The 20,677-nt window shown below is 48.2% G+C and overlaps 40 non-coding genes and 14 pseudogenes across 40 annotated transcripts; all 54 read left to right on the top strand.

Moving 5' to 3' along the window:
- Nucleotides 1–3: 3 nt before the first annotated feature.
- LOC136939389 (5S ribosomal RNA) lies at nucleotides 4–122 on the top strand. The gene has a single exon (XR_010875841.1). It is a non-coding gene; the product is annotated as a 5S ribosomal RNA (ribosomal RNA).
- A 145-nt stretch (nucleotides 123–267) lies between these two features.
- LOC136939387 (5S ribosomal RNA) lies at nucleotides 268–386 on the top strand. The gene has a single exon (XR_010875839.1). It is a non-coding gene; the product is annotated as a 5S ribosomal RNA (ribosomal RNA).
- Nucleotides 387–531: 145 nt separating this feature from the next.
- On the top strand, nucleotides 532–651 carry LOC136939402 (5S ribosomal RNA; annotated as a pseudogene).
- A 161-nt stretch (nucleotides 652–812) lies between these two features.
- LOC136939386 (5S ribosomal RNA) lies at nucleotides 813–931 on the top strand. Its single transcript, XR_010875838.1, has one exon. It is a non-coding gene; the product is annotated as a 5S ribosomal RNA (ribosomal RNA).
- A 145-nt stretch (nucleotides 932–1,076) lies between these two features.
- On the top strand, nucleotides 1,077–1,195 carry LOC136939397 (5S ribosomal RNA; annotated as a pseudogene).
- A 179-nt stretch (nucleotides 1,196–1,374) lies between these two features.
- On the top strand, nucleotides 1,375–1,493 carry LOC136939385 (5S ribosomal RNA). The gene has a single exon (XR_010875837.1). It is a non-coding gene; the product is annotated as a 5S ribosomal RNA (ribosomal RNA).
- A 145-nt stretch (nucleotides 1,494–1,638) lies between these two features.
- LOC136939398 (5S ribosomal RNA) lies at nucleotides 1,639–1,758 on the top strand (annotated as a pseudogene).
- A 227-nt stretch (nucleotides 1,759–1,985) lies between these two features.
- LOC136939353 (5S ribosomal RNA) lies at nucleotides 1,986–2,094 on the top strand (annotated as a pseudogene).
- A 120-nt stretch (nucleotides 2,095–2,214) lies between these two features.
- Nucleotides 2,215–2,333, top strand: LOC136939384 (5S ribosomal RNA). The gene has a single exon (XR_010875836.1). It is a non-coding gene; the product is annotated as a 5S ribosomal RNA (ribosomal RNA).
- Nucleotides 2,334–2,478: 145 nt separating this feature from the next.
- LOC136939395 (5S ribosomal RNA) lies at nucleotides 2,479–2,597 on the top strand (annotated as a pseudogene).
- A 181-nt stretch (nucleotides 2,598–2,778) lies between these two features.
- Nucleotides 2,779–2,897, top strand: LOC136939383 (5S ribosomal RNA). The gene has a single exon (XR_010875835.1). It is a non-coding gene; the product is annotated as a 5S ribosomal RNA (ribosomal RNA).
- Nucleotides 2,898–3,042: 145 nt separating this feature from the next.
- On the top strand, nucleotides 3,043–3,161 carry LOC136939381 (5S ribosomal RNA). Its single transcript, XR_010875834.1, has one exon. It is a non-coding gene; the product is annotated as a 5S ribosomal RNA (ribosomal RNA).
- Nucleotides 3,162–3,418: 257 nt separating this feature from the next.
- Nucleotides 3,419–3,527, top strand: LOC136939352 (5S ribosomal RNA; annotated as a pseudogene).
- A 145-nt stretch (nucleotides 3,528–3,672) lies between these two features.
- LOC136939380 (5S ribosomal RNA) lies at nucleotides 3,673–3,791 on the top strand. Its single transcript, XR_010875833.1, has one exon. It is a non-coding gene; the product is annotated as a 5S ribosomal RNA (ribosomal RNA).
- Nucleotides 3,792–3,936: 145 nt separating this feature from the next.
- On the top strand, nucleotides 3,937–4,055 carry LOC136939394 (5S ribosomal RNA; annotated as a pseudogene).
- A 145-nt stretch (nucleotides 4,056–4,200) lies between these two features.
- On the top strand, nucleotides 4,201–4,319 carry LOC136939379 (5S ribosomal RNA). Its single transcript, XR_010875832.1, has one exon. It is a non-coding gene; the product is annotated as a 5S ribosomal RNA (ribosomal RNA).
- A 145-nt stretch (nucleotides 4,320–4,464) lies between these two features.
- LOC136939378 (5S ribosomal RNA) lies at nucleotides 4,465–4,583 on the top strand. Its single transcript, XR_010875831.1, has one exon. It is a non-coding gene; the product is annotated as a 5S ribosomal RNA (ribosomal RNA).
- Nucleotides 4,584–4,734: 151 nt separating this feature from the next.
- LOC136939377 (5S ribosomal RNA) lies at nucleotides 4,735–4,853 on the top strand. Its single transcript, XR_010875830.1, has one exon. It is a non-coding gene; the product is annotated as a 5S ribosomal RNA (ribosomal RNA).
- Nucleotides 4,854–5,004: 151 nt separating this feature from the next.
- Nucleotides 5,005–5,123, top strand: LOC136939375 (5S ribosomal RNA). Its single transcript, XR_010875828.1, has one exon. It is a non-coding gene; the product is annotated as a 5S ribosomal RNA (ribosomal RNA).
- A 145-nt stretch (nucleotides 5,124–5,268) lies between these two features.
- On the top strand, nucleotides 5,269–5,387 carry LOC136939349 (5S ribosomal RNA; annotated as a pseudogene).
- Nucleotides 5,388–5,544: 157 nt separating this feature from the next.
- LOC136939374 (5S ribosomal RNA) lies at nucleotides 5,545–5,663 on the top strand. Its single transcript, XR_010875827.1, has one exon. It is a non-coding gene; the product is annotated as a 5S ribosomal RNA (ribosomal RNA).
- Nucleotides 5,664–5,808: 145 nt separating this feature from the next.
- LOC136939373 (5S ribosomal RNA) lies at nucleotides 5,809–5,927 on the top strand. Its single transcript, XR_010875826.1, has one exon. It is a non-coding gene; the product is annotated as a 5S ribosomal RNA (ribosomal RNA).
- Nucleotides 5,928–6,072: 145 nt separating this feature from the next.
- Nucleotides 6,073–6,191, top strand: LOC136939372 (5S ribosomal RNA). The gene has a single exon (XR_010875825.1). It is a non-coding gene; the product is annotated as a 5S ribosomal RNA (ribosomal RNA).
- Nucleotides 6,192–6,336: 145 nt separating this feature from the next.
- LOC136939371 (5S ribosomal RNA) lies at nucleotides 6,337–6,455 on the top strand. The gene has a single exon (XR_010875824.1). It is a non-coding gene; the product is annotated as a 5S ribosomal RNA (ribosomal RNA).
- A 145-nt stretch (nucleotides 6,456–6,600) lies between these two features.
- LOC136939370 (5S ribosomal RNA) lies at nucleotides 6,601–6,719 on the top strand. Its single transcript, XR_010875823.1, has one exon. It is a non-coding gene; the product is annotated as a 5S ribosomal RNA (ribosomal RNA).
- A 151-nt stretch (nucleotides 6,720–6,870) lies between these two features.
- On the top strand, nucleotides 6,871–6,989 carry LOC136939369 (5S ribosomal RNA). The gene has a single exon (XR_010875822.1). It is a non-coding gene; the product is annotated as a 5S ribosomal RNA (ribosomal RNA).
- A 151-nt stretch (nucleotides 6,990–7,140) lies between these two features.
- LOC136939368 (5S ribosomal RNA) lies at nucleotides 7,141–7,259 on the top strand. The gene has a single exon (XR_010875821.1). It is a non-coding gene; the product is annotated as a 5S ribosomal RNA (ribosomal RNA).
- Nucleotides 7,260–7,404: 145 nt separating this feature from the next.
- On the top strand, nucleotides 7,405–7,523 carry LOC136939404 (5S ribosomal RNA; annotated as a pseudogene).
- A 157-nt stretch (nucleotides 7,524–7,680) lies between these two features.
- LOC136939367 (5S ribosomal RNA) lies at nucleotides 7,681–7,799 on the top strand. The gene has a single exon (XR_010875820.1). It is a non-coding gene; the product is annotated as a 5S ribosomal RNA (ribosomal RNA).
- A 145-nt stretch (nucleotides 7,800–7,944) lies between these two features.
- On the top strand, nucleotides 7,945–8,063 carry LOC136939365 (5S ribosomal RNA). The gene has a single exon (XR_010875819.1). It is a non-coding gene; the product is annotated as a 5S ribosomal RNA (ribosomal RNA).
- A 5,899-nt stretch (nucleotides 8,064–13,962) lies between these two features.
- LOC136939351 (5S ribosomal RNA) lies at nucleotides 13,963–14,071 on the top strand (annotated as a pseudogene).
- A 145-nt stretch (nucleotides 14,072–14,216) lies between these two features.
- Nucleotides 14,217–14,335, top strand: LOC136939363 (5S ribosomal RNA). Its single transcript, XR_010875817.1, has one exon. It is a non-coding gene; the product is annotated as a 5S ribosomal RNA (ribosomal RNA).
- Nucleotides 14,336–14,472: 137 nt separating this feature from the next.
- On the top strand, nucleotides 14,473–14,591 carry LOC136939362 (5S ribosomal RNA). The gene has a single exon (XR_010875816.1). It is a non-coding gene; the product is annotated as a 5S ribosomal RNA (ribosomal RNA).
- Nucleotides 14,592–14,742: 151 nt separating this feature from the next.
- On the top strand, nucleotides 14,743–14,861 carry LOC136939361 (5S ribosomal RNA). The gene has a single exon (XR_010875815.1). It is a non-coding gene; the product is annotated as a 5S ribosomal RNA (ribosomal RNA).
- Nucleotides 14,862–15,006: 145 nt separating this feature from the next.
- On the top strand, nucleotides 15,007–15,125 carry LOC136939403 (5S ribosomal RNA; annotated as a pseudogene).
- Nucleotides 15,126–15,276: 151 nt separating this feature from the next.
- Nucleotides 15,277–15,395, top strand: LOC136939360 (5S ribosomal RNA). Its single transcript, XR_010875814.1, has one exon. It is a non-coding gene; the product is annotated as a 5S ribosomal RNA (ribosomal RNA).
- Nucleotides 15,396–15,540: 145 nt separating this feature from the next.
- On the top strand, nucleotides 15,541–15,659 carry LOC136939359 (5S ribosomal RNA). Its single transcript, XR_010875813.1, has one exon. It is a non-coding gene; the product is annotated as a 5S ribosomal RNA (ribosomal RNA).
- Nucleotides 15,660–15,804: 145 nt separating this feature from the next.
- LOC136939358 (5S ribosomal RNA) lies at nucleotides 15,805–15,923 on the top strand. Its single transcript, XR_010875812.1, has one exon. It is a non-coding gene; the product is annotated as a 5S ribosomal RNA (ribosomal RNA).
- Nucleotides 15,924–16,068: 145 nt separating this feature from the next.
- On the top strand, nucleotides 16,069–16,187 carry LOC136939393 (5S ribosomal RNA). The gene has a single exon (XR_010875845.1). It is a non-coding gene; the product is annotated as a 5S ribosomal RNA (ribosomal RNA).
- A 145-nt stretch (nucleotides 16,188–16,332) lies between these two features.
- Nucleotides 16,333–16,451, top strand: LOC136939357 (5S ribosomal RNA). The gene has a single exon (XR_010875811.1). It is a non-coding gene; the product is annotated as a 5S ribosomal RNA (ribosomal RNA).
- Nucleotides 16,452–16,596: 145 nt separating this feature from the next.
- On the top strand, nucleotides 16,597–16,715 carry LOC136939356 (5S ribosomal RNA). The gene has a single exon (XR_010875810.1). It is a non-coding gene; the product is annotated as a 5S ribosomal RNA (ribosomal RNA).
- A 145-nt stretch (nucleotides 16,716–16,860) lies between these two features.
- On the top strand, nucleotides 16,861–16,979 carry LOC136939355 (5S ribosomal RNA). The gene has a single exon (XR_010875809.1). It is a non-coding gene; the product is annotated as a 5S ribosomal RNA (ribosomal RNA).
- Nucleotides 16,980–17,130: 151 nt separating this feature from the next.
- On the top strand, nucleotides 17,131–17,249 carry LOC136939396 (5S ribosomal RNA; annotated as a pseudogene).
- A 151-nt stretch (nucleotides 17,250–17,400) lies between these two features.
- On the top strand, nucleotides 17,401–17,519 carry LOC136939354 (5S ribosomal RNA). The gene has a single exon (XR_010875808.1). It is a non-coding gene; the product is annotated as a 5S ribosomal RNA (ribosomal RNA).
- Nucleotides 17,520–17,674: 155 nt separating this feature from the next.
- On the top strand, nucleotides 17,675–17,793 carry LOC136939399 (5S ribosomal RNA). Its single transcript, XR_010875846.1, has one exon. It is a non-coding gene; the product is annotated as a 5S ribosomal RNA (ribosomal RNA).
- A 145-nt stretch (nucleotides 17,794–17,938) lies between these two features.
- On the top strand, nucleotides 17,939–18,057 carry LOC136939388 (5S ribosomal RNA). Its single transcript, XR_010875840.1, has one exon. It is a non-coding gene; the product is annotated as a 5S ribosomal RNA (ribosomal RNA).
- A 145-nt stretch (nucleotides 18,058–18,202) lies between these two features.
- LOC136939391 (5S ribosomal RNA) lies at nucleotides 18,203–18,321 on the top strand. Its single transcript, XR_010875843.1, has one exon. It is a non-coding gene; the product is annotated as a 5S ribosomal RNA (ribosomal RNA).
- A 157-nt stretch (nucleotides 18,322–18,478) lies between these two features.
- On the top strand, nucleotides 18,479–18,597 carry LOC136939390 (5S ribosomal RNA). Its single transcript, XR_010875842.1, has one exon. It is a non-coding gene; the product is annotated as a 5S ribosomal RNA (ribosomal RNA).
- A 179-nt stretch (nucleotides 18,598–18,776) lies between these two features.
- On the top strand, nucleotides 18,777–18,895 carry LOC136939400 (5S ribosomal RNA; annotated as a pseudogene).
- A 155-nt stretch (nucleotides 18,896–19,050) lies between these two features.
- On the top strand, nucleotides 19,051–19,169 carry LOC136939401 (5S ribosomal RNA; annotated as a pseudogene).
- Nucleotides 19,170–19,320: 151 nt separating this feature from the next.
- LOC136939392 (5S ribosomal RNA) lies at nucleotides 19,321–19,439 on the top strand. The gene has a single exon (XR_010875844.1). It is a non-coding gene; the product is annotated as a 5S ribosomal RNA (ribosomal RNA).
- Nucleotides 19,440–19,618: 179 nt separating this feature from the next.
- On the top strand, nucleotides 19,619–19,737 carry LOC136939376 (5S ribosomal RNA). Its single transcript, XR_010875829.1, has one exon. It is a non-coding gene; the product is annotated as a 5S ribosomal RNA (ribosomal RNA).
- A 145-nt stretch (nucleotides 19,738–19,882) lies between these two features.
- Nucleotides 19,883–20,001, top strand: LOC136939364 (5S ribosomal RNA). Its single transcript, XR_010875818.1, has one exon. It is a non-coding gene; the product is annotated as a 5S ribosomal RNA (ribosomal RNA).
- Nucleotides 20,002–20,146: 145 nt separating this feature from the next.
- LOC136939348 (5S ribosomal RNA) lies at nucleotides 20,147–20,265 on the top strand. Its single transcript, XR_010875807.1, has one exon. It is a non-coding gene; the product is annotated as a 5S ribosomal RNA (ribosomal RNA).
- Nucleotides 20,266–20,677: the final 412 nt, after the last annotated feature.

Here is a 20,677-nt window from a genome sequence, read left to right as displayed (position 1 = left end):
ATTTCGTACGGCCAAACCAGCATGGCAACGCCCGATCTCGTCCGATCTCGGAAGCTAAGCAAGGTTGGGCCTGGTTAGTACTTGGATGGGAGACCGCCTGGGAATACCAGGTGCTGTATGCTCTTTTGCTCACTTGCAATATGCACAAGTAGTCCTTCATGAAAGGGGCTGGAAGCTGCTTTCATTTTGCCGAGAGAGAGAGACCACCTTGCATTGTCAAATACCAAATCTGGTTATGAATAAGTAGCCTATGGTTGTCGACGTATTTCGTACGGCCAAACCAGCATGGCAACGCCCGATCTCGTCCGATCTCGGAAGCTAAGCAAGGTTGGGCCTGGTTAGTACTTGGATGGGAGACCGCCTGGGAATACCAGGTGCTGTATGCTCTTTTGCTCACTTGCAATATGCACAAGTAGTCCTTCATGAAAGGGGCTGGAAGCTGCTGTCATTTTGCCGAGAGAGAGAGACCACCTTGCATTGTCAAATACCAAATCTGGTTATGAATAAGTAGCCTATGGTTGTCGACGTATTTCGTACGGCCAAACCAGCATGGCAACGCCCGATCTCGTCCGATCTCGGAGGCTAAGCAAGGTTGGGCCCTGGTTAGTACTTGGATGGGAGACCGCCTGGGAATACCAGGTGCTGTATGCTCTTTTAATCACTTGCAATATGCACAAGTAGTCCTTCATGAAAGGGGCTGGAAGCTGCTTTCATTTTCCTGAGAGAGAGAGAGAGAGAGAGAGAGAGACCACCTTGCATTGTCAAATACCAAATCTGGTTATGAATAAGTAGCCTATGGTTGTCGATGTATTTCGTACGGCCAAACCAGCATGGCAACGCCCGATCTCGTCCGATCTCGGAAGCTAAGCAAGGTTGGGCCTGGTTAGTACTTGGATGGGAGACCGCCTGGGAATACCAGGTGCTGTATGCTCTTTTGCTCACTTGCAATATGCACAAGTAGTCCTTCATGAAAGGGGCTGGAAGCTGCTTTCATTTTGCCGAGAGAGAGAGACCACCTTGCATTGTCAAATACCAAATCTGGTTATGAATAAGTAGCCTATGGTTGTCGACGTATTTCGTACGGCCAAACCAGCATGGCAACGCCCGATCTCGTCCGATCTCGGAAGCTAAGCAAGGTTGGGCCTGGTTAGTACTTGGATGGGAGACCGCCTGGGAATACCAGTTGCTGTATGCTCTTTTGCTCACTTGCAATATGCACAAGTAGTCCTTCATGAAAGGGGCTGGAAGCCGCTTTCATTTTCCTGAGAGAGAGAGAGAGAGAGAGAGAGAGAGAGAGAGAGAGAGAGAGACCACCTTGCATTGTCAAATACCAAATCTGGTTATGAATAAGTAGCCTATGGTTGTCGACGTATTTCGTACGGCCAAACCAGCATGGCAACGCCCGATCTCGTCCGATCTCGGAAGCTAAGCAAGGTTGGGCCTGGTTAGTACTTGGATGGGAGACCGCCTGGGAATACCAGGTGCTGTATGCTCTTTTGCTCACTTGCAATATGCACAAGTAGTCCTTCATGAAAGGGGCTGGAAGCTGCTTTCATTTTGCCGAGAGAGAGAGACCACCTTGCATTGTCAAATACCAAATCTGGTTATGAATAAGTAGCCTATGGTTGTCGACGTATTTCGTACGGCCAAAACCAGCATGGCAACGCCCGATCTCGTCCGATCTCGGAAGCTAAGCAAGGTTGGGCCTGGTTAGTACTTGGATGGGAGACCGCCTGGGAATACCAGGTGCTGTATGCTCTTTTGCTCACTTGCAATATGCACAAGTAGTCCTTCATGAAAGGGAATGGAAGCTGCTTTCATTTTGCCGAGAGAGAGAGAGAGAGAGAGAGAGAGAGAGAGAGAGAGAGAGAGAGAGAGAGAGAGAGAGAGAGAGAGAGAGAGAGAGAGAGAGAGAGAGAGACCACCTTGCATTGTCGAATACCAAATCTGGTTATGAATAAGTAGCCTATGGTTGTCGAAGTATTTCGTACGGCCAAACCAGCATGGTAACGTCCGATCTCGGAAGCTAAGCAAGGTTGGGCCTGGTTAGTACTTGGTTGGGAGACCGCCTGGGAATACCAGGTGCTGTACGCTCGTAGTCCTTCATGAAAGGGGCTGGAAGCTGCTTTCATTTTGCCGAGAGAGAGAGACCACCTTGCATTGTCAAATACCAAATCTGGTTATGAATAAGTAGCCTATGGTTGTCGACGTATTTCGTACGGCCAAACCAGCATGGCAACGCCCGATCTCGTCCGATCTCGGAAGCTAAGCAAGGTTGGGCCTGGTTAGTACTTGGATGGGAGACCGCCTGGGAATACCAGGTGCTGTATGCTCTTTTGCTCACTTGCAATATGCACAAGTAGTCCTTCATGAAAGGGGCTGGAAGCTGCTTTCATTTTGCCGAGAGAGAGAGACCACCTTGCATTGTCAAATACCAAATCTGGTTATGAATAAGTAGCCTATGGTTGTCGACGTATTTCGTACGGCCAAACCAGCATGGCAACGCCCGATCTCGTCCGATCTCGGAAGCTTAGCAAGGTTGGGCCTGGTTAGTACTTGGATGGGAGACCGCCTGGGAATACCAGGTGCTGTATGCTCTTTTGCTCACTTGCAATATGCACAAGTAGTCCTTCATGAAAGGGGCTGGAAGCCGCTTTCATTTTCCTGAGAGAGAGAGAGAGAGAGAGAGAGAGAGAGAGAGAGAGAGAGAGAGACCACCTTGCATTGTCAAATACCAAATCTGGTTATGAATAAGTAGCCTATGGTTGTCGACGTATTTCGTACGGCCAAACCAGCATGGCAACGCCCGATCTCGTCCGATCTCGGAAGCTAAGCAAGGTTGGGCCTGGTTAGTACTTGGATGGGAGACCGCCTGGGAATACCAGGTGCTGTATGCTCTTTTGCTCACTTGCAATATGCACAAGTAGTCCTTCATGAAAGGGGCTGGAAGCTGCTTTCATTTTGCCGAGAGAGAGAGACCACCTTGCATTGTCAAATACCAAATCTGGTTATGAATAAGTAGCCTATGGTTGTCGACGTATTTCGTACGGCCAAACCAGCATGGCAACGCCCGATCTCGTCCGATCTCGGAAGCTAAGCAAGGTTGGGCCTGGTTAGTACTTGGATGGGAGACCGCCTGGGAATACCAGGTGCTGTATGCTCTTTTGCTCACTTGCAATATGCACAAGTAGTCCTTCATGAAAGGGAATGGAAGCTGCTTTCATTTTGCCGAGAGAGAGAGAGATTGAGAGAGAGAGAGAGAGAGAGAGAGAGAGAGAGAGAGAGAGAGAGAGAGAGAGAGAGAGAGAGAGAGAGAGAGAGAGAGAGAGAGAGAGAGAGAGAGAGAGAGAGAGACCACCTTGCATTGTCGAATACCAAATCTGGTTATGAATAAGTAGCCTATGGTTGTCGAAGTATTTCGTACGGCCAAACCAGCATGGTAACGTCCGATCTCGGAAGCTAAGCAAGGTTGGGCCTGGTTAGTACTTGGTTGGGAGACCGCCTGGGAATACCAGGTGCTGTACGCTCTTTTGCTCACTTGCAATATGCACAAGTAGTCCTTCATGAAAGGGGCTGGAAGCTGCTTTCATTTTGCCGAGAGAGAGAGACCACCTTGCATTGTCAAATACCAAATCTGGTTATGAATAAGTAGCCTATGGTTGTCGACGTATTTCGTACGGCCAAACCAGCATGGCAACGCCCGATCTCGTCCGATCTCGGAAGCTAAGCAAGGTTGGGCCTGGTTAGTACTTGGATGGGAGACCGCCTGGGAATACCAGGTGCTGTATGCTCTTTTGCTCACTTGCAATATGCACAAGTAGTCCTTCATGAAAGGGGCTGGAAGCTGCTTTCATTTTGCCGAGAGAGAGAGACCACCTTGCATTGTCAAATACCAAATCTGGTTATGAATAAGTAGCCTATGGTTGTCGACGTATTTCGTACGGCCAAACCAGCATGGCAACGCCCGATCTCGTCCGATCTCGGAAGCTTAGCAAGGTTGGGCCTGGTTAGTACTTGGATGGGAGACCGCCTGGGAATACCAGGTGCTGTATGCTCTTTTGCTCACTTGCAATATGCACAAGTAGTCCTTCATGAAAGGGGCTGGAAGCTGTTGTCATTTTGCCGAGAGAGAGAGACCACCTTGCATTGTCAAATACCAAATCTGGTTATGAATAAGTAGCCTATGGTTGTCGACGTATTTCGTACGGCCAAACCAGCATGGCAACGCCCGATCTCGTCCGATCTCGGAAGCTAAGCAAGGTTGGGCCTGGTTAGTACTTGGATGGGAGACCGCCTGGGAATACCAGGTGCTGTATGCTCTTTTGCTCACTTGCAATATGCACAAGTAGTCCTTCATGAAAGGGGCTGGAAGCTGCTTTCATTTTGCCGAGAGAGAGAGACCACCTTGCATTGTCAAATACCAAATCTGGTTATGAATAAGTAGCCTATGGTTGTCGACGTATTTCGTACGGCCAAACCAGCATGGCAACGCCCGATCTCGTCCGATCTCGGAAGCTAAGCAAGGTTGGGCCTGGTTAGTACTTGGATGGGAGACCGCCTGGGAATACCAGGTGCTGTATGCTCTTTTGCTCACTTGCAATATGCACAAGTAGTCCTTCATGAAAGGGGCTGGAAGCTGCTTTCATTTTCCTGAGAGAGAGAGAGAGAGACCACCTTGCATTGTCAAATACCACATCTGGTTATGAATAAGTAGCCTATGGTTGTCGATGTATTTCGTACGGCCAAACCAGCATGGCAACGCCCGATCTCGTCCGATCTCGGAAGCTAAGCAAGGTTGGGCCTGGTTAGTACTTGGATGGGAGACCGCCTGGGAATACCAGGTGCTGTATGCTCTTTTGCTCACTTGCAATATGCACAAGTAGTCCTTCATGAAAGGGGCTGGAAGCTGCTTTCATTTTGCCGAGAGAGAGAGAGAGAGACCACCTTGCATTGTCAAATACCACATCTGGTTATGAATAAGTAGCCTATGGTTGTCGATGTATTTCGTACGGCCAAACCAGCATGGCAACGCCCGATCTCGTCCGATCTCGGAAGCTAAGCAAGGTTGGGCCTGGTTAGTACTTGGATGGGAGACCGCCTGGGAATACCAGGTGCTGTATGCTCTTTTGCTCACTTGCAATATGCACAAGTAGTCCTTCATGAAAGGGGCTGGAAGCTGCTTTCATTTTGCCGAGAGAGAGAGACCACCTTGCATTGTCAAATACCAAATCTGGTTATGAATAAGTAGCCTATGGTTGTCGACGTATTTCGTACGGCCAAACCAGCATGGCAACGCCCGATCTCGTCCGATCTCGGAAGCTTAGCAAGGTTGGGCCTGGTTAGTACTTGGATGGGAGACCGCCTGGGAATACCAGTTGCTGTATGCTCTTTTGCTCACTTGCAATATGCACAAGTAGTCCTTCATGAAAGGGGCTGGAAGCCGCTTTCATTTTCCTGAGAGAGAGAGAGAGAGAGAGAGACCACCTTGCATTGTCAAATACCAAATCTGGTTATGAATAAGTAGCCTATGGTTGTCGACGTATTTCGTACGGCCAAACCAGCATGGCAACGCCCGATCTCGTCCGATCTCGGAAGCTAAGCAAGGTTGGGCCTGGTTAGTACTTGGATGGGAGACCGCCTGGGAATACCAGGTGCTGTATGCTCTTTTGCTCACTTGCAATATGCACAAGTAGTCCTTCATGAAAGGGGCTGGAAGCTGCTTTCATTTTGCCGAGAGAGAGAGACCACCTTGCATTGTCAAATACCAAATCTGGTTATGAATAAGTAGCCTATGGTTGTCGACGTATTTCGTACGGCCAAACCAGCATGGCAACGCCCGATCTCGTCCGATCTCGGAAGCTAAGCAAGGTTGGGCCTGGTTAGTACTTGGATGGGAGACCGCCTGGGAATACCAGGTGCTGTATGCTCTTTTGCTCACTTGCAATATGCACAAGTAGTCCTTCATGAAAGGGGCTGGAAGCTGTTGTCATTTTGCCGAGAGAGAGAGACCACCTTGCATTGTCAAATACCAAATCTGGTTATGAATAAGTAGCCTATGGTTGTCGAAGTATTTCGTACGGCCAAACCAGCATGGCAACGCCCGATCTCGTCCGATCTCGGAAGCTAAGCAAGGTTGGGCCTGGTTAGTACTTGGATGGGAGACCGCCTGGGAATACCAGGTGCTGTATGCTCTTTTGCTCACTTGCAATATGCACAAGTAGTCCTTCATGAAAGGGGCTGGAAGCTGCTTTCATTTTGCCGAGAGAGAGAGACCACCTTGCATTGTCAAATACCAAATCTGGTTATGAATAAGTAGCCTATGGTTGTCGACGTATTTCGTACGGCCAAACCAGCATGGCAACGCCCGATCTCGTCCGATCTCGGAAGCTAAGCAAGGTTGGGCCTGGTTAGTACTTGGATGGGAGACCGCCTGGGAATACCAGGTGCTGTATGCTCTTTTGCTCACTTGCAATATGCACAAGTAGTCCTTCATGAAAGGGGCTGGAAGCTGCTTTCATTTTGCCGAGAGAGAGAGACCACCTTGCATTGTCAAATACCAAATCTGGTTATGAATAAGTAGCCTATGGTTGTCGACGTATTTCGTACGGCCAAACCAGCATGGCAACGCCCGATCTCGTCCGATCTCGGAAGCTAAGCAAGGTTGGGCCTGGTTAGTACTTGGATGGGAGACCGCCTGGGAATACCAGGTGCTGTATGCTCTTTTGCTCACTTGCAATATGCACAAGTAGTCCTTCATGAAAGGGGCTGGAAGCTGCTTTCATTTTCCTGAGAGAGAGAGAGAGAGACCACCTTGCATTGTCAAATACCACATCTGGTTATGAATAAGTAGCCTATGGTTGTCGATGTATTTCGTACGGCCAAACCAGCATGGCAACGCCCGATCTCGTCCGATCTCGGAAGCTAAGCAAGGTTGGGCCTGGTTAGTACTTGGATGGGAGACCGCCTGGGAATACCAGGTGCTGTATGCTCTTTTGCTCACTTGCAATATGCACAAGTAGTCCTTCATGAAAGGGGCTGGAAGCTGCTTTCATTTTGCCGAGAGAGAGAGAGAGAGACCACCTTGCATTGTCAAATACCACATCTGGTTATGAATAAGTAGCCTATGGTTGTCGATGTATTTCGTACGGCCAAACCAGCATGGCAACGCCCGATCTCGTCCGATCTCGGAAGCTAAGCAAGGTTGGGCCTGGTTAGTACTTGGATGGGAGACCGCCTGGGAATACCAGGTGCTGTATGCTCTTTTGCTCACTTGCAATATGCACAAGTAGTCCTTCATGAAAGGGGCTGGAAGCTGCTTTCATTTTGCCGAGAGAGAGAGACCACCTTGCATTGTCAAATACCAAATCTGGTTATGAATAAGTAGCCTATGGTTGTCGACGTATTTCGTACGGCCAAACCAGCATGGCAACGCCCGATCTCGTCCGATCTCGGAAGCTTAGCAAGGTTGGGCCTGGTTAGTACTTGGATGGGAGACCGCCTGGGAATACCAGTTGCTGTATGCTCTTTTGCTCACTTGCAATATGCACAAGTAGTCCTTCATGAAAGGGGCTGGAAGCCGCTTTCATTTTCCTGAGAGAGAGAGAGAGAGAGAGAGACCACCTTGCATTGTCAAATACCAAATCTGGTTATGAATAAGTAGCCTATGGTTGTCGACGTATTTCGTACGGCCAAACCAGCATGGCAACGCCCGATCTCGTCCGATCTCGGAAGCTAAGCAAGGTTGGGCCTGGTTAGTACTTGGATGGGAGACCGCCTGGGAATACCAGGTGCTGTATGCTCTTTTGCTCACTTGCAATATGCACAAGTAGTCCTTCATGAAAGGGGCTGGAAGCTGCTTTCATTTTGCCGAGAGAGAGAGACCACCTTGCATTGTCAAATACCAAATCTGGTTATGAATAAGTAGCCTATGGTTGTCGACGTATTTCGTACGGCCAAACCAGCATGGCAACGCCCGATCTCGTCCGATCTCGGAAGCTAAGCAAGGTTGGGCCTGGTTAGTACTTGGATGGGAGACCGCCTGGGAATACCAGGTGCTGTATGCTCTTTTGCTCACTTGCAATATGCACAAGTAGTCCTTCATGAAAGGGGCTGGAAGCTGCTTTCATTTTCCTGAGAGAGAGAGAGAGAGACCACCTTGCATTGTCAAATACCACATCTGGTTATGAATAAGTAGCCTATGGTTGTCGACGTATTTCGTACGGCCAAACCAGCATGGCAACGCCCCCTTTCTGTGACAAACCAGGAAGTGAGTGCGCCGAGAGCAGGTGGAGAGTGTTTTTTCATAGTACGTTTTTGTCGTTATACGGTGTCATTTCGTTTCTTTCTTTCATTTTTTGTCCGTAAATAGTTTTGTGTTTGTGTTAGTTGCCTTTCCCCCAGCAGCTTTTGCTGTTTGGGGGACTTTTTGTGGTTCTGTGTTTTATGTCGCGGACGGCTAGCATGGCAACGAACAATGGACTGGATTTAACAATGGAACAGCCTGTGGACAAAAGGAGTGAAGGAGGACAACCGAAGGACAAACAAACAACTAACGGGGCAAACGTGCCGATTGAAGGTGGACAAAAGGAGAGAGTCAAGGACGGTGAGAGAGACAAATATGGGAAGGAGTTGACTGTGGAAGTGGTGGTGGAAGGAACTGAAAACATTTCCACAATGGACTTGTGCAAGGAGGTGAAGAAGCAGTGTGGAGTGGTGCTTGGCTGCAGGACGAGAGGTGACAGGAAATATGAGCTCACCATGAAGGACAATGACGGGAAGGTGAAGCTCATGGATGGCATCAGAGTGAGAGGGGCTCTGGTGCATGGCAGTGACATTGTAAATAATGAGATGGTGGTGTCATTCATCAACCTGCCGGTGTATCTGCAGGATTGGAGAATTATAGCGAGACTGGAGGAGTGGGGAGTACAGGCCATCTCGACTGTTAAGCGTCGAGTGTGGCCGGGAACGGAGATTGTGGATGGGACACGCTTTTTAAAGGTGCGTTTCACGGAGCAGGTCCGTTCGCTCCCATACTCCACCAAGTTTGAGACTTTGAGAGGCACTGAATACTTTAGGGTTATCCATGACCGGCAGGTGAGAGTCTGTCGGTTGTGCATCAAGCCGGGGCATATTTTTAAGGACTGCCCAGAATTCAAATGTTTCCGCTGTGGCAAGGCTGGGCACTACGCAAGGGAGTGCGTCCAGGGGAACGCGGAGGAAGAGGATGTGGAAGGGAGCAAGCGGGGAAAGGACGTCCAGACCATGGAGCTGAACGAGGAGGAAGGGGAGGAATTGGCTGATGAGGAGGAGGAGGGAGGCGGCGATCTCAAGACAGGACAGAGCTCGGGAGCAGAGGACGCGAGCGAGGTTGGAGGAGACGACGGGGACCAGGAAGACACGCAGGACGAGCTGGACAGCGAGATGGAGGACGTGGAAGAGGGAGAGGAGGGCATGGAGCAAGGAGGTGGCAGAAGGAAGGGGAGGGCCGGAGCGGCAACTAAGGAGAAGCGGCGGAAAGCGTTGGGGAAGAAAGGCGAGGACGTGCTGCGGCTGGAGGGGCTGCCACAGAGGAATAGAGGAGGGCGAAAGAAGTTGGTGGAGGAGGAGGCGTTGAAACACGCAGTCACGGTGGCAGCACGACGGCGGGATGAGAGGGACGCTGAGACGGACCAAAGACGGGGGCTGCGGAATGGCGAACAGCTGGGAGATGGCAAGTGACAATTTTCATATGATTGGTTTTGTTTATTTCTTTTGTGGGTTTGCTCTCATGACCACTGTAACATCTGTAAATGTTAATGGCCTAAGAGCCAGAAGGAAAATGAAGGAACTGGTGTATGTATATAGGAGTGATATTATGTGTATACAAGAAACAAACTGGGATGAGGACAAGGTGAAGGAGATGAGGGAGGAATGGGAAGGTGACATGTTTTACAATAATGGGGCTAGGAACGCACGGGGGGTGGCGATTTTAATTAAGAAGGATAAGGTGGAAGAGGCCAGGGAGGTGTACAGGGATGAGATAGGGCGGATTTTAGTCATTGAGTTCAGATATAGGGAGGTAGAATTTAGATTAATAAATGTCTATGTGCCAAATATAGAGTTAGATAAGAGGGGTGTATTACAGGAGTTAGAGGGGTTGATAACTGGGAGGTGCATAATAGTGGGGGATTTCAATACTAAATGCAGTAGATTAGATGTAGGGAAGGGGGTAGAATTTAGATGGGAAATGTCGAGGAGTATTTTGCTGAATATAATAAGGGACAAAGGATTGATTGATGTGTGGAGAAATGAGCATCCAGACATGAGGGAGTTCACGAGGAGGCAGATGAGGGAAGGTGTTTTGAAACAGAGTAGGATAGATTTAGTTTTAGTACAGGGGGAAATGGTAGGATATGTGGATAGTATAAGACACCAGGGAAATAGCTTTAGTGATCATGATGCTGTTAGGTTTAGAATTAAGGTAGGGCAAGAGGAGGTAGGTGGAGGATTGTGGATATTGAATGCAGGGTATATTGAGGAGGAAGAGTATGAGCAGCAGATTAGGGAGTTATTAGGTAGGGAAACGGAGAGGGTAGAAGAGTATAGGGAGGTTGATAGGGTGGATGAGAGTGTAGGGGAGAGATGGGAGGTGGTGAAGGATATGATTAAATCAATCAGTATCAGGTATAGTAGGAAAAGGAAAAGAAGGAGGGTGAAGGAAGAACAGGGTTTGAGGGAAAGGCTGAGGGTGGAGTTAAACAGGGCCGAGGATGAGGAGGGGTATAGTATGGAGAGTTATTTAGAGGCAAAAATGGATTTAGACAGGTTTGAGAGGGAAAAATGTAGAGGGGCAATTTTGAGGAGTAAGGCGGTATATGCTCTGGAGGGGGAGAAATGTACCGGATATTTCTTAGGGCTGGAGAAGAGAAAGCAGGGTAGGACATATATACATGAAATCAATAATAAGGAGGGGGTGACAACAAATGATTACGTGGAGATACTGGAGAGGGTGCAGGAGTTTTATGGGGAATTGTATCAGAGAGGAGGAGTGGATGAGGGCAGCATGGAGGAGGTGTTGGATAGTATGGAAAGTGAGTTAGGGGAGATGGATAGGGGGTGGTGTGACAGGGAAATTAATGGGGCAGAGGTGATAGAAGCGATAGGGGGTCTGAACAGTGGGAAGAGCCCGGGGAGTGATGGGATAGGGACAGAGTTTTACAAGGTGTATAAAAACCAGGTGGCACCAATTTTAGTGGAAGTATTTAGAGGGATGGAGAGAACAGGGATAGTACAGAGTAGAATGGTGGAGGGTGTAATCACTATATTGTACAAGAAGGGAAGTAAATTGGATCTGGGGAACTATAGGCCCATTAGTTTATTGAATGTAGACTATAAAATACTGACCAAAGTGTTAGCGAATAGGATGAAGAGAGTCATAGGGGGGATAGTGCAGCCAACACAAAGTTATAGTGTGCCAGGTAGGGATATAGCAGACACGATAGGGACAGTTAGGGACGTGATAGAATACTTGAAGAGAGATAAGATAGGGGGAGTGGTAATAGGGATAGACTGGAATAAAGCATTTGATAGAGTAGAGCATGAGTTTTTGTACAGGGTATTGGGGAAGGTAGGGTTTGGGGACAGAATGGTGGGTTGGGTGAGGAGGTTATATGGGAGTGCCAGGAGCTGTGTAAAGGTGAATGGAGTGTTGACCGATAGATTTGAGGTGGGGAGGTCTGTGAGGCAGGGATGTCCTCTATCTGCACTATTATATGCCATCTGTGCAGAGCCTCTGGCCACACTGATTAAGAGGGACCAGGGGGTGACAGGGATTGGGCTGCCATATGGGGGGATATGTGTAGTCAACCAGTATGCCGATGATACCACAATCACAGTGAGGGATGGGGAAAGTGTGAAAAGGGTGCTAGAGCTGGTGGAGAAATATGGACAAGCGTCAGGGGCAAGGATTAATAAGGACAAGTCAGAAATAATGTATATAGGACGGGTGGAGAGAGAAGACGTGGGGTTAAGGGTAGAGGAGAAATATATAAAAGTATTGGGTGTGCATCTAGGAGTGGACAGTCGGGAGGCGAGGGATGTGACTTGGACAGGGGTGATTAATAAAATAAGGACTGTATGTATATCGTGGAGAGGGCGAAGATTGCGTTTAAAGGGAAAGGTCATTGTGGTAAATAGTTTGTTACTCTCAGTGTGTGTATATGTGATGAACGTCATTGACATGCCAGAGTGGGTTATGAATGCTCTAAATAAAATAGTGTGTGATTTCATGTGGGACGGGAAAGGTGTTAAAATTGCAAAGAACACTCTGGTGGGGAAATGGTGGGAGGGAGGTCTGAACTTAGTGGATTTGGAAACAAAGAAGACTGCACTGAGGATAAAAACTGTGAGAAAATATATGGTTGGACAATGGGACTATGGGTGGAAGGAGTTGTTAAGGAAATATGTTAATGATGTGGGAGGGATGGGGGACAGTGCTTGGTACATGGGGTTCAAGCAGTCAATGACGGTTGGAATACCAGAGATATACAGGGAGGTGCTGGAGGCTTGGAGAAGGATTCTGCCAAAGGTAGAATATGATTGTGGGACTTTAACTGGGATTGTGAATCTGCCTCTGTTTTTAAATGAGAAGATCAAGTGGAACCAAAAAACCTTGTATGAGCCCAAGTTCTTCTTCGGAGGCATTAAGCAGGTGAAGGACATTGTTTATGAGGCCATCCCGGGATTTCTCAGAGGGAACTGTATATACGACACGGTGTGTGAGTGGGAGGGAATGGAGAGCAGAGAGGAAGTTTGCAAGATATATGAAAAAATCAAGTCAAGCATACCTTTGGAATGGGCTACTCTCTTGCAAACACAATGTATGTTTCATAGGGATGACTGTATGCCGGTGATGTATGTCATGGAGGATGGCGAGAAATGTATGATGGACAGTATGAGTGTAAAGAAAATATATGGATGGTTAATTGTTAATATGTTCAAGGCGCCAGCGGCGGAGAAGGTGTGGAGTGGAGTATTTGTGGATATGGAGGTGAAGAAAATTTGGTCAAACTTAAACATCAAATATAACACCATTGAATGCGAAAATAATGACTTTCTGATAAGACACAACAGAATATACACAAACGTGGTGCTACATGCTATTAATAATGAGGTGAATATAATGTGTGATGTGTGTAATGGTGGTCGTGAGAGCTTTTTACATTATTTTTTGGATTGTGTTGATTTGGTTGATTTCTTTGTTTTCATCAAGGCCTTGTTGGTGGAGAACTGGAGTTGGGAGTTTGACTTGGAGGATGGGTGGAGGCCTCTGTTTTTGTTTGGGGTGTTTGCTAAGAGCAAAAAAACAAATCTGTGTTTAATTAACTTTGTTTTAAGTCACGCCAGATATGCTGTGGTGCTACGACGGAACTTTGCCCACTTTGAGGGGCGCAAGGTAAAGATTAAACCCTTGTGTAAGACACTCATGAAGAGAAGCATTGGACTTCTTTGGAATTATGGTGGAGTGGATGTAAAATCCTTCTTTGTGCATGGGAATACATTAGTTTCTGAAGGAGAAGGGGGAAAGATGTTAATCAATTGGTGACGAAGGAGTTGCTTTTGTAAATATTGTTCCTTTGGTCATTGGTGGTGGATATTGTGTGTGATTATGCACATGTGAATGTCAGTATGTCTTGTAAATTTGTGAATTGAAAAAACACTAATAAAAAGATAAAAAAAAAGGCAACGCCCGATCTCGTCCGATCTCGGAAGCTAAGCAAGGTTGGGCCTGGTTAGTACTTGGATGGGAGACCGCCTGGGAATACCAGGTGCTGTATGCTCTTTTGCTCACTTGCAATATGCACAAGTAGTCCTTCATGAAAGGGGCTGGAAGCTGCTTTCATTTTGCCGAGAGAGAGAGACCACCTTGCATTGTCAAATACCAAATCTGGTTATGAATAAGTAGCCTATGGTTGTCGACGTATTTCGTACGGCCAAACCAGCATGGCAACGCCCGATCTCGGAAGCTAAGCAAGGTTGGGCCTGGTTAGTACTTGGATGGGAGACCGCCTGGGAATACCAGGTGCTGTATGCTCTTTTGCTCACTTGCAATATGCACAAGTAGTCCTTCATGAAAGGGGCTGGAAGCTGTTGTCATTTTGCCGAGAGAGAGAGACCACCTTGCATTGTCAAATACCAAATCTGGTTATGAATAAGTAGCCTATGGTTGTCGACGTATTTCGTACGGCCAAACCAGCATGGCAACGCCCGATCTCGTCCGATCTCGGAAGCTAAGCAAGGTTGGGCCTGGTTAGTACTTGGATGGGAGACCGCCTGGGAATACCAGGTGCTGTATGCTCACTTGCAATATGCACAAGTAGTCCTTCATGAAAGGGGCTGGAAGCTGCTTTCATTTTGCCGAGAGAGAGAGACCACCTTGCATTGTCAAATACCAAATCTGGTTATGAATAAGTAGCCTATGGTTGTCGACGTATTTCGTACGGCCAAACCAGCATGGCAACGCCCGATCTCGTCCGATCTCGGAAGCTAAGCAAGGTTGGGCCTGGTTAGTACTTGGATGGGAGACCGCCTGGGAATACCAGGTGCTGTATGCTCTTTTGCTCACTTGCAATATGCACAAGTAGTCCTTCATGAAAGGGGCTGGAAGCTGCTTTCATTTTCCTGAGAGAGAGAGAGAGAGACCACCTTGCATTGTCAAATACCACATCTGGTTATGAATAAGTAGCCTATGGTTGTCGATGTATTTCGTACGGCCAAACCAGCATGGCAACGCCCGATCTCGTCCGATCTCGGAAGCTAAGCAAGGTTGGGCCTGGTTAGTACTTGGATGGGAGACCGCCTGGGAATACCAGGTGCTGTATGCTCTTTTGCTCACTTGCAATATGCACAAGTAGTCCTTCATGAAAGGGGCTGGAAGCTGCTTTCATTTTGCCGAGAGAGAGAGACCACCTTGCATTGTCAAATACCAAATCTGGTTATGAATAAGTAGCCTATGGTTGTCGACGTATTTCGTACGGCCAAACCAGCATGGCAACGCCCGATCTCGTCCGATCTCGGAAGCTTAGCAAGGTTGGGCCTGGTTAGTACTTGGATGGGAGACCGCCTGGGAATACCAGTTGCTGTATGCTCTTTTGCTCACTTGCAATATGCACAAGTAGTCCTTCATGAAAGGGGCTGGAAGCCGCTTTCATTTTCCTGAGAGAGAGAGAGAGAGACCACCTTGCATTGTCAAATACCAAATCTGGTTATGAATAAGTAGCCTATGGTTGTCGACGTATTTCGTACGGCCAAACCAGCATGGCAACGCCCGATCTCGTCCGATCTCGGAAGCTAAGCAAGGTTGGGCCTGGTTAGTACTTGGATGGGAGACCGCCTGGGAATACCAGGTGCTGTATGCTCTTTTGCTCACTTGCAATATGCACAAGTAGTCCTTCATGAAAGGGGCTGGAAGCTGCTTTCATTTTGCCGAGAGAGAGAGACCACCTTGCATTGTCAAATACCAAATCTGGTTATGAATAAGTAGCCTATGGTTGTCGACGTATTTCGTACGGCCAAACCAGCATGGCAACGCCCGATCTCGTCCGATCTCGGAAGCTAAGCAAGGTTGGGCCTGGTTAGTACTTGGATGGGAGACCGCCTGGGAATACCAGGTGCTGTATGCTCTTTTGCTCACTTGCAATATGCACAAGTAGTCCTTCATGAAAGGGGCTGGAAGCTGTTGTCATTTTGCCGAGAGAGAGAGACCACCTTGCATTGTCAAATACCAAATCTGGTTATGAATAAGTAGCCTATGGTTGTCGACGTATTTCGTACGGCCAAACCAGCATGGCAACGCCCGATCTCGTCCGATCTCGGAAGCTAAGCAAGGTTGGGCCTGGTTAGTACTTGGATGGGAGACCGCCTGGGAATACCAGGTGCTGTATGCTCTTTTGCTCACTTGCAATATGCACAAGTAGTCCTTCATGAAAGGGGCTGGAAGCTGCTTTCATTTTGCCGAGAGAGAGAGACCACCTTGCATTGTCAAATACCAAATCTGGTTATGAATAAGTAGCCTATGGTTGTCGACGTATTTCGTACGGCCAAACCAGCATGGCAAAGCCCGATCTCGTCCGATCTCGGAAGCTAAGCAAGGTTGGGCCTGGTTAGTACTTGGATGGGAGACCGCCTGGGAATACCAGGTGCTGTATGCTCTTTTGCTCACTTGCAATATGCACAAGTAGTCCTTCATGAAAGGGGCTGGAAGCTGCTTTCATTTTGCCGAGAGAGAGAGACCACCTTGCATTGTCAAATACCAAATCTGGTTATGAATAAGTAGCCTATGGTTGTCGACGTATTTCGTACGGCCAAACCAGCATGGCAACGCCCGATCTCGTCCGATCTCGGAAGCTAAGCAAGGTTGGGCCTGGTTAGTACTTGGATGGGAGACCGCCTGGGAATACCAGGTGCTGTATGCTCTTTTGCTCACTTGCAATATGCACAAGTAGTCCTTCATGAAAGGGGCTGGAAGCTGTTGTCATTTTGCCGAGAGAGAGAGACCACCTTGCATTGTCAAATACCAAATCTGGTTATGAATAAGTAGCCTATGGTTGTCGACGTATTTCGTACGGCCAAACCAGCATGGCAACGCCCGATCTCGTCCGATCTCGGAAGCTAAGCAAGGTTGGGCCTGGTTAGTACTTGGATGGGAGACCGCCTGGGAATACCAGGTGCTGTATGCTCTTTTGCTCACTTGCAATATGCACAAGTAGTCCTTCATGAAAGGGGCTGGAAGCTGCTTTCATTTTGCCGAGAGAGAGAGACCACCTTGCATTGTCAAATACCAAATCTGGTTATGAATAAGTAGCCTATGGTTGTCGACGTATTTCGTACGGCCAAACCAGCATGGCAACGCCCGATCTCGTCCGATCTCGGAAGCTAAGCAAGGTTGGGCCTGGTTAGTACTTGGATGGGAGACCGCCTGGGAATACCAGGTGCTGTATGCTCTTTTGCTCACTTGCAATATGCACAAGTAGTCCTTCATGAAAGGGGCTGGAAGCTGCTTTCATTTTCCTGAGAGAGAGAGAGAGAGACCACCTTGCATTGTCAAATACCAAATCTGGTTATGAATAAGTAGCCTATGGTTGTCGACGTATTTCGTACGGCCAAACCAGCATGGCAACGCCCGATCTCGTCCGATCTCGGAAGCTAAGCAAGGTTGGGCCTGGTTAGTACTTGGATGGGAGACCGCCTGGGAATACCAGTTGCTGTATGCTCTTTTGCTCACTTGCAATATGCACAAGTAGTCCTTCATGAAAGGGGCTGGAAGCTGCTTTCATTTTCCTGAGAGAGAGAGAGAGAGACCACCTTGCATTGTCAAATACCAAATCTGGTTTTGAATAAGTAGCCTATGGTTGTCGACGTATTTCGTACGGCCAAACCAGCATGGCAACGCCCGATCTCGTCCGATCTCGGAAGCTAAGCAAGGTTGGGCCTGGTTAGTACTTGGATGGGAGACCGCCTGGGAATACCAGGTGCTGTATGCTCTTTTGCTCACTTGCAATATGCACAAGTAGTCCTTCATGAAAGGGGCTGGAAGCTGCTTTCATTTTCCTGAGAGAGAGAGAGAGAGAGAGACCACCTTGCATTGTCAAATACCAAATCTGGTTTTGAATAAGTAGCCTATGGTTGTCGACGTATTTCGTACGGCCAAACCAGCATGGCAACGCCCGATCTCGTCCGATCTCGGAAGCTAAGCAAGGTTGGGCCTGGTTAGTACTTGGATGGGAGACCGCCTGGGAATACCAGGTGCTGTATGCTCTTTTGCTCACTTGCAATATGCACAAGTAGTCCTTCATGAAAGGGGCTGGAAGCTGCTTTCATTTTGCCGAGAGAGAGAGACCACCTTGCATTGTCAAATACCAAATCTGGTTATGAATAAGTAGCCTATGGTTGTCGACGTATTTCGTACGGCCAAACCAGCATGGCAACGCCCGATCTCGTCCGATCTCGGAAGCTAAGCAAGGTTGGGCCTGGTTAGTACTTGGATGGGAGACCGCCTGGGAATACCAGGTGCTGTATGCTCTTTTGCTCACTTGCAATATGCACAAGTAGTCCTTCATGAAAGGGGCTGGAAGCTGCTTTCATTTTGCCGAGAGAGAGAGACCACCTTGCATTGTCAAATACCAAATCTGGTTATGAATAAGTAGCCTATGGTTGTCGACGTATTTCCAACGGCCAAACCAGCATGGCAACGCCCGATCTCGTCCGATCTCGGAAGCTAAGCAAGGTTGGGCCTGGTTAGTACTTGGATGGGAGACCGCCTGGGAATACCAGGTGCTGTATGCTCTTTTGCTCACTTGCAATATGCACAAGTAGTCCTTCATGAAAGGGGCTGGAAGCTGCTTTCATTTTGCCGAGAGAGAGAGAGAGAGAGAGAGACCACCTTGCGTTGTCAAATACCAAATCTGGTTATGAATAAGTAGCCTATGGTTGTCGACGTATTTCGTACGGCCAAACCAGCATGGCAACGCCCGATCTCGTCAGATCTCGGAAGCTAAGCAAGGTTGGGCCTGGTTAGTACTTGGATGGGAGACCGCCTGGGAATACCAGGTGCTGTATGCTCTTTTGCTCACTTGCAATATGCACAAGTAGTCCTTCATGAAAGGGGCTGGAAGCTGCTTTCTTTTTCCTGAGAGAGAGAGAGAGAGAGAGAGAGAGAGAGAGAGAGAGAGAGAGACCACCTTGCATTGTCAAATACCAAATCTGGTTATGAATAAGTAGCCTATGGTTGTCGACGTATTTCGTACGGCCAAACCAGCATGGCAACGCCCGATCTCGTCCGATCTCGGAAGCTAAGCAAGGCTGGGCCTGTTTAGTACTTGGATGGGAGACCGCCTTGGAATACCAGGTGCTGTATGCTCTTTTGCTCACTTGCAATATGCACAAGTAGTCCTTCATGAAAGGGGCTGGAAGCTGCTTTCATTTTCCTGAGAGAGAGAGAGAGAGAGAGACCACCTTGCATTGTCAAATACCAAATCTGGTTATGAATAAGTAGCCTATGGTTGTCGACGTATTTCGTACGGCCAAACCAGCATGGCAACGCCCGATCTCGTCCGATCTCGGAAGCTAAGCAAGGCTGGGCCTGGTTAGTACTTGGATGGGAGACTGCCTCGGAATACCAGGTGCTGTATGCTCTTTTGCTCACTTGCAATATGCACAAGTAGTCCTTCATGAAAGGGGCTGGAAGCTGCTTTCATTTTCCTGAGAGAGAGAGAGAGACACCACCTTGCATTGTCAAATACCAAATCTGGTTATGAATAAGTAGCCTATGGTTGTCGACGTATTTCGTACGGCCAAACCAGCATGGCAACGCCCGATCTCGTCCGATCTCGGAAGCTAAGCAAGGTTGGGCCTGGTTAATACTTGGATGGGAGACCGCCTGGGAATACCAGGTGCTGTATGCTCTTTTGCTCACTTGCAATATGCACAAGTAGTCCTTCATGAAAGGGGCTGGAAGCTGCTTTCATTTTGCCGAGAGAGAGAGAGAGAGAGAGAGAGAGAGAGAGAGAGAGAGAGAGACCACCTTGCGTTGTCAAATACCAAATCTGGTTATGAATAAGTAGCCTATGGTTGTCGACGTATTTCGTACGGCCAAACCAGCATGGCAACGCCCGATCTCGTCCGATCTCGGAAGCTAAGCAAGGTTGGGCCTGGTTAGTACTTGGATGGGAGACCGCCTGGGAATACCAGGTGCTGTATGCTCTTTTGCTCACTTGCAATATGCACAAGTAGTCCTTCATGAAAGGGGCTGGAAGCTGCTTTCATTTTGCCGAGAGAGAGAGACCACCTTGCATTGTCAAATACCAAATCTGGTTATGAATAAGTAGCCTATGGTTGTCGACGTATTTCGTACGGCCAAACCAGCATGGCAACGCCCGATCTCGTCCGATCTCGGAAGCTAAGCAAGGTTGGGCCTGGTTAGTACTTGGATGGGAGACCGCCTGGGAATACCAGGTGCTGTATGCTCTTTTGCTCACTTGCAATATGCACAAGTAGTCCTTCATGAAAGGGGCTGGAAGCTGCTTTCATTTTGCCGAGAGAGAGAGACCACCTTGCATTGTCAAATACCAAATCTGGTTATGAATAAGTAGCCTATGGTTGTCGACGTATTTCGTACGGCCAAACCAGCATGGCAACGCCCGATCTCGTCCGATCTCGGAAGCTAAGCAAGGTTGGGCCTGGTTAGTACTTGGATGGGAGACCGCCTGGGAATACCAGGTGCTGTATGCTCTTTTGCTCACTTGCAATATGCACAAGTAGTCCTTCATGAAAGGGGCTGGAAGCTGCTTTCATTTTGCCGAGAGAGAGAGAGAGAGAGAGAGAGAGAGAGAGAGAGAGAGAGAGAGAGAGAGAGAGAGAGAGAGAGAGAGAGAGAGAGAGAGAGAGAGAGAGAGAGAGAGAGAGAGAGAGAGAGACCACCTTGCGTTGTCAAATACCAAAACTGGTTATGAATAAGTAGCCTATGGTTGTCGACGTATTTCGTACGGCCAAACCAGCATGGCAACGCCCACTTTGTGAGACACAGGAAGTGAGTGCGCACAGAGCACGTGGAGACTGTTTGTTTCAGAGTACGTTTTTGTCGTGATACAGTGTTATTTCGTTTCTTTCCTTCATTTTTTGTTCATAAATAGTTGTGTGTAGG

The sequence above is a fragment of the Osmerus mordax genome, unplaced genomic scaffold (genome assembly GCF_038355195.1).
Source record: "Osmerus mordax isolate fOsmMor3 unplaced genomic scaffold, fOsmMor3.pri Scaffold_191, whole genome shotgun sequence".
Lineage (NCBI taxonomy): Eukaryota > Metazoa > Chordata > Actinopteri > Osmeriformes > Osmeridae > Osmerus > Osmerus mordax.
Note: the sequence above shows the minus strand (reverse complement) of the source record. Positions and strands in the feature narration are given on the sequence as shown.